Source organism: Myodes glareolus, chromosome X (assembly GCF_982192425.1).
Source record: "Myodes glareolus chromosome X, mMyoGla1.1, whole genome shotgun sequence".
NCBI classification, from domain to species: Eukaryota; Metazoa; Chordata; class Mammalia; order Rodentia; family Cricetidae; genus Myodes; species Myodes glareolus.
The window spans coordinates 64,294,335-64,307,538 of record NC_142053.1 but is presented as its reverse complement, the minus strand read 5'-3'; the positions used below and the strand labels follow the sequence as shown (position 1 = coordinate 64,307,538).

The 13,204-nt window shown below is 33.6% G+C and overlaps 1 protein-coding gene and 1 pseudogene across 2 annotated transcripts in view; both read left to right on the top strand.

Moving 5' to 3' along the window:
• The window catches only part of Pcdh11x (protocadherin 11 X-linked), a 727,015-nt gene that overhangs the window by 383,999 nt on the left and 329,812 nt on the right, over positions 1-13,204 (top strand). The gene's annotated exons all lie outside the window — the stretch shown is intronic.
• LOC125389205 (endosome-associated-trafficking regulator 1-like) lies at positions 924-6,862 on the top strand (annotated as a pseudogene).

Below are 13,204 nucleotides of genomic sequence, written 5' to 3'. Positions count from 1 at the left end.
ATGCAGTATGAAATGCAGGTGCAATCCACATTAGTATTAACATGGAGATTATCTCCTAACATGTGCTTTATCTTACAAAATAAAGATGCTTTCATATCAACAACTATTTTCCCAATAGAGTTAACTGGTATATCTAGATCAACTATTGAGGGGGTGTTGTGGTGATTTAAATTATCATTTCATGTATTTTCCCTTATCATATTCTTGAATTTAAAGTTGGTAAATGTACTTACTACTTAAATTATAGAGATAAAGAATAATTTTCATATACAACCAATGCACAGATAATTTTTCACATCAATGTTTACTGCTACTCTATACATAATAGCTAAAGAAATTAATAATCCTTGATGTCCATCAATTTGTGACTGAATAATAAATATATATTGTTTTACTCAGATCTAAGGAAAACTGGAATCATAAAATTTGAAAATGGATGAAAAGAAAAAAAACAATATACTGAGTGAAATAACCCAGACACAAGAAAAATACTTTCTGTTCACAATTGTATTTAGATTAAAAATTTCTCAGACTTAGATATGTAAGTAACTGTGAGCAGGGGACAGAAATCTAGAGATGGGTTAATGGAAGGGAACAAGGAGGCTTTAATTAAGTAGATTGGAAGGGTAATAGAACATTCAATATGTAAGTTGAAATGAAGTTACTGGGGGTTGAAGGGTATGGAGGAGGTTAGAAAGATAAGAAATGATTTAGGGGTATAATCAACCAAAGATAAGTAAACTTGGATATGCTATAGGGAAATAACTTAATTTGAATGCTAATTACAAATAATTTTTTACGTTATAAATGAATCACAGAAAACTCATTGTGATGCCTCTAGCAATTAGTAATAATTGGTGTCATTTTATTAGAGGATTATAAATATATTAGCTAATTCTCAAATCTACCTCTTGAGGGTCACTATGAAGGTAACAATTCACATTTATGCATTATATATTTAATTTTTAGAAAAATTTCTAGTCTTGATTTTTATACTTTGATTCATAAAAGAAAGAAAACCTAAGTTTAAATCTAATGTTGTAATACAGAGAATTAATAATTCAAGATGGATTAATAATTTCTCTAGTCTTACAAACCACTTGGAACCTAGTAAATATTTAATTACAGTTTGCTCTAAGATATTTAATAAACTTATATAGTATGTTTTCTGTGTGTCTGACTAAATATCCACTGTTGGAAGTATCTGAAAGATTGCACTAGACTTGTTGACCTCAAGGAGAGCCATGGTAAAGTAAAAGAAATATATTTAAGATCCTACTTTCAATTTGTTATCATTATTTAAATTCATTGTAACTAAACAACTATAGATTGTTCCTCTTAGGTAAATCTAGACTGCACTTACTGATATTTCTGTCAGACTTAATAATTCGGTGGTATGGGCTTCCATAAATTATCAAATGTTTGCTTGTTTGTACTCTGTATTAAATCATCAATATTTTCGTTTACTTTTTAGCTATGTGAATCATATACAATAGTGCATTTAAATTTTGTTCAAATTGCATACCTTTCCCCATTATTTTGATTCATTTCAAACTGTGGTATTCATTAGATACTCCTTAACAGCTTGTTTTATTATTTATAAGTGAGAACTCTTGTTATCCAAATACACTTTAAACATGGATTTAAGATTCATTTCTATCTCCTTGAAGTGCACAACACATCTTAAGTTGTATCTCATTATCAAATGACTGATTTTCCTCTTTATTTTCCTGGAAACAAAATGCATATTGAATCAAAGAGCTCAAATACCGACCTTCAACATTTTCCATTGTATAGGATGATGAATGTAATACTGTAAGTTTTTCTGCTGCAAGAAAAGGGCCTGCTTATTCATCCTGGACGCCCAGCTAGTTTAGCCCTGAAATAACCACACAGAAATTGTATTAATTAAATTAAATTAAATTAAAGAGGGGAAAGAAAGAAAGGTGATCAGAGAAAAACATATAGCTCAATAAAATCAATAACAAAGTGTAAAAATATACAAAACAAATTCAGTTACTTAAAGACATAACCATGACCCTAGTATGATTACATATTCCTAGAAAATGTAAGTTGTGAGAAAGTCAGAAGAGTCATGAATTTGTTCCAAACCTTGGTTAAAAAGCATACTCAAACAAGCATAGATTGCATAGGGAAAACTTGCCTCAAAAAATAAAAATATGTATTATTTGTCTTATTTCTTTTGCCATTGTTTAAAACTGATACTAAGTTTGGAAGTACATTTTTTATGGCAAAAGTGATTTATTTATACAGCAACAATAAAGAATAGAGCTAATGGTCACAAAATTTCCTTAATATAGCATATTTGATGACCTTTTCTTAAATGTATACACTTAAAAACTGAGAAGTATGCATTATTAACCTTACCACATTCATAGCAAATATGATTTAAATTTTTATGAAATTACTAATATATTTTATATGGATTTTATATATATTAATTATGCAAAGGAATCACTGTTGCTATCAATATTTTCTCCATTAGTAAAATGAGTTTTGGTTGATTGTGATTTGTTATTGACAGAATTAGAGGCCAATAGCAATAAGCACAATTCTATCAACAACTGCTAATAACTATTTATTCTTTCTTTTCATTTATTGTGCTATAATGTACAGCCAGCAAAGCACTATAAAAAGAAAAGGTCATGCTGTTTTATAGTCATACTGCAAAGAAAAAGGTGGAAAATATCTTAATTTTTCCACATACACAATCACTTACACAAACTCTGGAGGTGTTAGAAACTTTAAGAAGTAGAACAAATAGTCAGGTATATTTAACCCATTAATTAGTCCCATGCTTCAGAGGCCATAGTGTGAATCTGATATCTTCCTTATTTTCTTTTGCTCATCCAGGCATTGTAGTAAGTGTTTTAGTACTCTCACATACCACTTGTATACTCTGTTGCACCAATGCTGGTCCAAGAGCAATAGCAGAGACTGATTATGTGCTAGAACTCTTCAAAAGTTGGATCCCAATCAAATACCTCCTATTTATACATTAAGTATTCCATGTATTTGTTCTACTGATAGAAAATCGATGAACTCACCTTCCATTGTTGTAAGGTAGCTCTAGAAAGTCTAAAAAAATGTGGGCAAGTTTGTACATATGTGTGTGAAAATTATATGTGAATAATATCAGCAATATAAAACAAATATTGTATTAAAAGTGTTTTCTTCTATATTACTAACAAATAACTATTTATATTTTAGAACTGACAAAAAAAGTTGATCTTGCTCAGTCATTGGGTGAATTTTTCACATATTCTTTAGAGAAAATCAAATTCATTTTAAAAATAATACTCAGATAATGTTTTATGAAAATAGCAGCACAGTTATGAATTAGAACTGACTGTGCCTGATGTGCATGGTACTATAATGGCTTACTTAAACATTTTTCTTTGAATTAACTCTACTTTATTTCTCCTGAAGCAATTATCTCAGAGAAGTAATTTAAATTTCTAGCTAATTTTGTGTTGCTGGAGATGAAATAAAGGACCTCATACATGCTTAATCTCAATATGTTTACGTAAAGTCTGCTAAACCAGATTACTTGTGGATCACTGTTGGTTGAAATAATACTGGAAATCTCATAAAGTTTTGTATAAAACTTATTGTTATCTGTAAGTGTCACATAATAGAACAGTATCTTCCAGAAATGAACAATAAGAAAGGAAAAAGGAAAATATTTAAAGACTTTATTTACTTAACTCTTGCTGTATAAACTTCCATTGATATCCTGCATTATTCTATTCTGCTCTCTCTGCCTCCCCCACACCTTTCAACGATTTGCAATGCTGGATAAAGAAAAATGCTACTTTATTATTTATTGGTGTTTAAATAAGTAAGGGGTAGAGCCAAGAGAACTTGAGAGACCAACATGAATAATTCAGTCCTTTCAATTTGTTGATCTTAATGAAATACAAAAATGATTTGAACTGAGAGTAATAAACAAGAGACATTCTGACTAATAAAACCGAAAACAAGTCATATTTGTTTCATGAATCAATAACAGTTAGTCACTGAAGATCATAATAGAACTATTAAGGAAGACAGAGTGCCTTTTGTCAAGGAAATTATCATGCAGTATATTTGTGCATCAGTGTGGGGGCATTTAAATTTATCCTTTGAAAAATAGGGGTGAGATAATGCTGGCTAAATGTAGGGGAATGTAATACTTGATGTGTTAAACTGTCCAATACTGTAATTAGAGCCAATGTTTTACTATACAGTATCTGCTGAAATAATTAGCAAACCATTGTAAGGCATTATTCAATTTAAAATGTGAATTCCCATTAATGATTACTATATGGTTCCTTATAACATACACATTATATCTCATGGCTAAATGTTTTGGAGGAAGGAATAGTATTTGCTGTTCATAAAATGTTGACCTGAGTAGAAAAATTAAAATAGATTCTTTAAGGTCCTCCATATATCAGTTAGATCTATCAAGGTCCTTAAAACATTACCAATGATCAAAGCTGTGGTTTTCTGTGTGCTTCTTTCCAGTAGCTAAAATTGCAATAAAGTAGAGGCTTATTATAAAATAAATTAACATACACAAAATCCACACACACATACTCATGCATATATAAAATATAAATGCCTAAAATAATGCAGTACCCAGACTTTATCAAAAAAGCTTATGGAAGCTGGCAGCAGCATAGTGGGCCATGAGGTCACACCCAGTTTAGCGAGCGGCGATGTCAGGTTCCTGACGGTGACAAACTTGAAGACCTTGAAGAAGCCAATCTGTTTTCCTTTAAAGAGTTTCTGAAAACCAAGAACCTCAGCCTGTCAAAAGAAGACACGAATAACAGTCGAGTTTACCAGAAGGAAGCCTTGAGGCACCCATGGGGACTAGATCGCAACTCCCCTGCCTCCCAGCCCATGGGGTACGGCCTGGAATATCAGCAGCCATTTTTTCAAGACCCAACAAGAGCCAGCAACCTAGAGGAGGATGAGGAAGAAGATGGGTGGAATGGAGCCTACTTGCCGTCTGCTGTGGAGCAGACTCATTGCTCTAGGGCCACAGAGAATTCATCACCCTGTGGCACCTACCTGTCCTTTTTTTTCCAATGCATCAGAGCTGGCAGGACCTGAGTCTTTGTGCCCATGGACACTGAGTGACATCAATTCAAGGATCTCTCCAGCATCTCCAGCTGGGAGTCCTAATGCAGACTTTACAGCTCTCGGAGAGTCCCTGTGAGACAGATACCTGAGGGCACTGCAGATAAGCTATGAAGCGCTGAAAGATGAAAATTCTAAGCTCAGAAGAAAGCTAAGTGAGGTTCAGAGCTTCTCTGAAACTCAAACATAAATGATGAGGAAGCTTGAATGAAAGTTGAAAGCGAAGATGATCAAGGAGGAGAGTGACTTCCATGACTTGGAGTCAGTGGTTCAGCAAGTCGAACAGAACCTCGAACTGATGACCAAATGAGCTGTAAAAGTAAAAAATCATGTCTTGAAGCTGAAACAGGAATTAAGTTTGCTCCAGACACAGTTCTCCAACTTCAAGCTACAGAATGGAGCCTTGCTGTCAGGCCAGGGTGCCAGCCTTACAGTGGTGAAGCATAACACCGATGTGGCCTTGCAGAACCTCCATGTTGTCATGAACAGTGCACATGTGCCACGGACCGGCTCAGGGGAGCCCTCAGACCGTGGGAGAATCAGGACAAAGGCTCAGAAGAATTTAGGAATTGGCGAGGAAATGACAGACAGACAGATTCAATGTGGTTGAATATGCTGCTGTAACTTTACTTTTTTCAGCGTAAGATTTATATTCTTTTATAACCAAAAAACTTGACAAAGACATACATCATCAGATCATAAAAAAAGAAAAAAGAACAGCATAAAACAGTTTACAAAGAGAATCTTTTAAAATGTTTTGACTTAGGTACAAGGACTTTTGCTCAGTCTGTACCAGGTGGCTGGCTGGGCTAAGTGACCTTGTGCCCAGAATATCTTGGGTGTGAGAGGGGAAGGGCATTATCTTCCTGGAAAAACTTTCTACTAGGAAGTTTCATGATCTCAAACTTCTCTGAAACTCGTCTCATACCATTAATCTCAACTCTCCTCCCTCCCCAACTCTCAGGCTCAGATGTTGTTATCAGCCTAGGTTTTTTCTGGCCATAAGGAAGGCTTCATAGGCCTCCTGTTTGAAACTGCATGTATCCCCCAGGCAAATGTCTAGTGGGGGCTGCTGCAACTGTTTTCCTACAGAAGGCTTCTCCTGATAAGAGCAATTCCTTTTGCTCCACATCATCAAGGAATTATCCTAACGATGACCCCCAATTCCCAGAACTCGCTACTTCTTTAAAGGCTTTAATGAATGGTGGGGCAGAGCTCAAAATGTCCTCAGCAGTCTTGTTTGTATCTGCAACTGCCTGGAATAGTCTGATCTGTTGGCAATATGCAAGAATCACAAAGAACAGAAAGACAAGGAAAAGACAGCCATATCGGCGCCAAGGACAGCGAGGTCGAGTCAGTGCAGGTAGCAACTTCAGGTGGCATCATAACCACAGCCGATTGCCAAGGGACAGCCAGGGACATAACTCTGTGAAGTGCGAGCCCCAATCCTATGGCATCAGTCCGTCCAGTCAGCATTTCTGCTACACTGGCGTGACAGCCGTGGATGTAGCACACATGCATCCATAAAGCATCTGGTATCTGGAGCAGAGACACTGAACTTTGTTGCTGAAATCCTTAAGTCCATCGACAGAATTACTGAAGTTAAAGATGAGGCAGACTCTTGAGAACCACTAGCTGCCACCAGTTCGCACCACCTCTTCACCTGTGCCACCACGTCTTCCAAACTTGCCCCTAACTATGCAGTCTTCAGCAAAGCATTTCACAGCCTAAGCAGTGTCGCTGGCCCCATGCTGTGTGGGCTGCTCTTGAGCAGTTATATATTTATACATTTGTTGTAAGAATGTAGAAATATTTTATTGCTTTGTTCTCCCTCTCTTCAGGAGATGTGCATGGAAATATGGTATATTTACATTCAAAATGAAAAGTTCAAGGCACAAAAGTTAATAGAGTTACACACTATGAGCAAATTGACAAATAAGTGAATTACATGTTGCCTGAAATATTTTCTTTGTAAATAAACTGGAAAATATGTTGAAACCTTAACATTTTTATACTGAATCTATGACCACAATTTTATTTAGGATACAATTAAATTAATAAAATTGGTAGCACTAAATTGATAATCATTTTGTATAAAATAAACATTATAATGTATTTGTTGATGCATCTGAGAGTCACTACTCAACATAAAATGTGATTACATATACACCTCATGTCCCCTAATAACTCCTTGTTTATCTGATCAATATATAACATAAGGCCATTATGTAACATAGTATCATAGTTAAATAATGCATAATAAAAATGTTAAAAAGTAAAAATTGGCAATGCTAACAAAGTTAGGCCAATTGAAACATGATGTCCCTATAGGCATAGTATATGATACAAATATTTATGACTAAAAATATAATACAATATTATTATGGAAATAAACACTTGTTGCATGATTTTTGTTGTTGTTGTTCAGCAAGTTTTTTCTTTAAATATCAAGAGAAAAAAGTAAACTCTAATAAATTAAGAATTTTGATCAGTATCTTATACATACATATATATATAATTTCTAAAATCATAAATATAACCTTCTCAGTCTGAATAAAGTTGTCTAAATGTATATGATCTCAGCTATGAGTGCTTGGTTTTGGTTTACATGTAAATTTGTATCTTAGTTACTTTTATATTCTAGTGATCAGATACCATGTCCAAGGCAACTTGCAGAAGGAATAATTTTGGGGCTTAGAGTTACAAAGGAATAGGATTGAATGACTACCATGGCAAAGACATTTTTGGAAAATTAAAGTCAGAAAGCTAAGCTTTCTGGGGGAACTGAGGAAAAAGAACATTTTAGGGAAAAAAATACCTAAAGAGTATGAAGGAAGAGTATATAGCAAACATTTCATTTCATAACTGAAGGAGTGAATTTTTAATACCACCATCTATGATGATCTGTTATGCAGTTCGTTAGAGAAATACTAACATAAATAGAATGAGATGTGAATGTGTACATAATCTATAAAATATTCATACTGACTCTTCTTAGCAATTCTATGTCTTATGTACAGGTCTCATTGTATATTTAAAATGTGAATATGTTTGTGTCAGTGTGCCACCTGCATCCACATGTTTAAATATTTTTCGGAGTTCCAGATTTTTTAAAAATGACCCTCCAACAAAATCTTATTTTCATTTTAAGACTATTTTACATAGTATACGTGATTTTAAAAGATGCAGATTTCCCCTCCATGAGAAGACAGCTAACATTAATTATGTACTTTTAATTTCACTGATCTTAAAAAAAATCTTTGACACTTGTCTTTTGTAATTATGACTCAAAAGAAAAGCAGCAATTAATTATCTTCAGAAGTTTCATCATCTATTTACTACTATATAAAGTGAGTTTTAAATGATTAAGTAGAGATTTCTTTCATATTGAAACTATGACATATCTTAAGTCCCATTATAATGTCAATTCTCTGAGAAATAGTGTTTGAAGAAAACGCTAGTATTAAAACTTAAGTAGTGACCATACTGTTTTATTCCTCTGTTATTTTTAAATTGTCTCCACAGGATTTTCAAGTTAGAAAATTAAACTGATGATTATCAATCAGAAATCTCCAAAGATCTTTCATTGTCTCTTATTGAGCTATAGATTTACTGTGATCAAAATAGTAAATATTGTGCATTTATTGAATATTATATGAATATATAAATATAAATATTTATAGATTTTTTGAGGCAGAGTCCATCACAGTTTTTGTCTCTAACTCACAGTCATTGTCCTATTTAAACCTCTTATGTTCTGGAATTATAAGTGTGAGATACTACATCTACTCCAACAAGGCCCAACTATCTATTCGTTTTCAAGTGCTGCTCTCTGATGATTAAGCATTTAAATATATAAGGTTATGGAGTTCATGCATATTCAAAATACCACACTTCCCATTGCTATATATTAAATATTAAAGAAAGTACACCACTTAACCTTCAAAATTCTTGTATTTGGCCATATGCCCTGTATTATTCTTTAATTATTATTTTGTTATTTTCTATAAATTGAGTTAATTCATACAAATCAATAGTTTTCATTGCATACTTATTAAATATATCATAGAACTATGCATCATTTATACAAATTTTGAGCAATATCTAAAATTCCAAGGTTATTCATAATTGTTCTTTATGTAAATGGTACATAATAAGACTGTTTACCTCTCAATGAAGTTTTAAAATTGCAATGTTTGAAGACTGTGGTAAATTAATATTTCCATAAAACCCTCTACAGATCTGGATTTCAGTATGCTTCAACTTGAATGCTTCATAATATGTTATGATTTTAGTTTCCATTTCTTTTTTTTTTAGTTTCAAGAACAAGCATGAATTTTGAAAATCTCCATCCATATCCTTAGGGATTGAATGACACAGAAAAATGCAATAAATATGTGCACCTCCCAGGGAGCCCTGAGTCTGTTGAATCACTAAACATCTTTCAAATATTTGAACTTTTATGGATTCACATGAGTGCACAGTGATCTTAGCCACAAATCCCATGCCTCACTAAAATATTATGTAACATAAGCCATTTACTGAAGACAGGCCTATAATAGAATAAAGTGTAATTTAGAATTGGCATCTTTCTGTTAAAGTTTAATGAGTATGGAGTTAGCTTAGATATTTTAGCCACTCTTATTTAAATACCCATTTTTGAAGATTTCTTGCTTTGTTAATAATGCTGCCTATGTAATTTGTATTTTAACCAGAGTCATTTGAATATTTTGACTTCTTCTGATAATTGAACATGAGCCATAACATCGTTAAAATAAATAATACAATATTTTAATTTTTCACTATTGCTCTTCACATGAGTATATATGTCCTTAGTCAAAATTGAATGAAGATTTTAGAGATGTTTTCAATTAATAAAAATTCAAGGAAAAAAGAATATATTTTATATTTCAAATTTGATGGATTTTTCAAATGAGGATAAAACACATTTTGCTTCAAAAGTATAACAAATTATTACTTCTCTACCAACATCAAAAGACACATTGAACCTCTTAAATGCACATAATTTTATAGCTGTTAACTGTGATGCATCTTGTAAATTAAAAATAAGTTGGTTTCAGTATTTTCTTTAGAAAACAAGTTTATACTTCCCTGCTCCCACATCCACCCCTCCTTCCATCCCAACCATCCCAACCATCCCATTCCCTCAAGTTCTTCCTATCCTCCCCTTCTCCCTTCTCTCCCCCCATCTCTCCTTATCCCCACCTCACCCCCAGCTCCCAACCCCTGCCTGGCAATTTTGTCAACTTCCATTATTCAGGAGGATAACTATACATTTTTCTTTAGGTTCACCTGCTTATTTAGCTTCTCTAGGATCACGAATTATAGGCTCAATGTCCTTTATTTATGGCTAGAATCCACTTATGAGTGAGTACATACCATATTACTATTTTTGGGTCTGGATTAAATCACTCAGTAAAGTGTTTTCTATTTCCATCCATTTGCATGCAAAATTCAAGATGTCTTTGTTTTTTACCGCTGAGTAGAACTCTAAAGTATATATGTGCCACACAAGAGACTTGACTCTAGAGGGGATCCCAGGTGTCCAAGGAGATGTCCCCAGCTTGTTCTTTGAGCAGCTTAGGAAAGGGTGCCAGAACTGGCCTTCTCCTATAGTCACACTGATGAATATCTTGCATATTACCATAGAACCTTCATCTGGTGATGGATGGAGATAGAGACAGAGACCCACATTGGAACACTGGACTGAACTCTCAAGGTCCTAATGAGGACCAAGGAGGGAAAACATGAGCAAGGAAGTCAGGACTGCGAGTGGTGTGTTCACCCACTGAGAGGGTGGGACTGGGAGATCACCAAGGCCAGTTTGAATGGGACTGATGGACCCTGTGATCAAACCAGACTCTCTGAATGTGGCTGATGGTGGAGGCTGACTGAGAAGCCAAGGACAATGGTGCTGGGCTTTGATTCGACTGCATGGACGAGCTTTGTGGGAGCCTTGTCTGTTTGGATGCTCAACTTCCTGGACCTGGGGGGAATGGGGAGGACCTTGGGCTTCCCATAGGGTAGGGAACCCTGACTGCTCTTTGGCCTGGAGAATTAGGGGGAGGAGTAGTGGGGGGAGGGGAGGGGAGGGAGTGGGAGGAGGGGAGGAGGTAGAAATTTTTAATTAAAAAAATAAAAAAAGAAAATAAAATAAAAAAGAAAACCAGTTTAATTCTGGAGGAGGACACACCTTTTATTGGCAACAGAATAATGTACTTAATATCATCCTCATAGTTTACCAAATGCTAGGGAAATAATACTGTAGAGATGAATCTGGGAAAATCATTAAAATGTGATAGCAAAAATATAAGAGAATATATTTTATTCTGAGATTGACTAGAATTAACTTAGAATAGTGTACAGGTTTGTGATACAGGTTAGGAAGGTGGAATAAATCAAATGAAATACATGTAGGTGAAAGAAATTCTTTAATATATAAAAGACAAAAAATGTAGGAGCTTTAATTTTTATCTAATGGAATTAGAGAATTTTTTTTCATTGAGAAAGTGAAGTACTACACATAGTTATGCTTAGGCATTTCAGGGAGACTAATGGTCTGTTAACAAAACTTTCATCAAATAAAAATTGGAGCCTTAATTTGCCCTTGTGGGAATTATAGAGATAGGTATTTGGAAATGTTAATTGAGGCAGAAAATTTCTATCCCTTTCTTGGTCTCTTTCTCCGAATACATATCCATACGTATGTGTCTTCTCAGAGAGTCTGTCTCTGTCTCTGTCTCTCTCTGTGTCTCTCTGTCTGTCTCTCTGTCTCTGTTTCTGTCTCTCTCTCTGTCTCTCTCTCTCCCACACACACACAAACCCACCCAATATAATTATTTCTCCTTGAACTAAAGTAATATTAATATTCATTAATTACATTAATTCTAAACCATTTAGTTTTGAATAAATTTTGAATTAAAGATCATTCATCAGTATATATCTCAGAAAACTTTTTCTTTATTCCAACAGTGTCTTATTTTAAAGAAACAATATAGAATAAGTATACATCTAGGTCTATTACTTTGTGTCAGTGGATACTTTGAATGGATCATTGTTTGTAATCTTACTTAAAAAATCATTCAAGACACAGAGAAATTCAAGTGACTACTTGAAATAAATAAGTAAAAGCCAAATTTAATTACTTAAACAGCTAACTAAAGCTTGTTTTTCTAAAATGAGTTTTAAGATTTTTTGTGTTTATATTTTTAATGTTAAAATAATTTTCCAATTATTAAAAGTTTATAGAAAATGCATTGCCTGTGATAAATGTGCTCAATAATTACCTTATTTTGAAATTTAATTATATGCCCCTGGGAGTTTTAGCTTTCGTTATGAATGATATAGCTCTAAAATAATGAAAATATGGATGTCAATGATTATTTTTCTGTTCTTGACTGTACATTGACAGTTTACTTAATTTACAACTCACTACAAATAATTTTGAGGAATGTAAATATTTTATATTTAACATTCTAATGAATCTATATAGTTAGGTTTTAGTACCTTCTCTCTCTGGTTTTGCTATAATAGGTAACTTCCTGTCTGAATTTTTAAATATCAAGGTTCTTTATCTTTCATAGGTCTTTATTCTCCATACCCATATAAATAGAAAAATTCATTATAGGTTTTCAGTTTCAAAACTGAAAATAAAATGACCATTTTTCAATAACAGCTAAATATATACTAACAAAAACAATTACAACCAAACAGGAAAAAAACAGAAAATTGTCTGAAAAACAATGTTTTAAGCGTTCATGTTTGACAGTACAAATACGGTTCAGACAAATGTGGATAACTGTACATTTCCTTAACTTATAACTTAATTCTGTCTCTCTCTCTGTGTCTCTCTCTCATTGTCTTTGTCCTGAGAACTCTAAGAACATAATATACAGTAAACATGTGCTCTGTCCCTGAGCAACACTTCCACTCACACGGGAAATTTTGAAAATCTAGACCAAATCAAAAAATTGAAGATCATTATTGAGAATAATTTCCAGTGTTTCCATAGAATATTGTATTTATTTCTCAG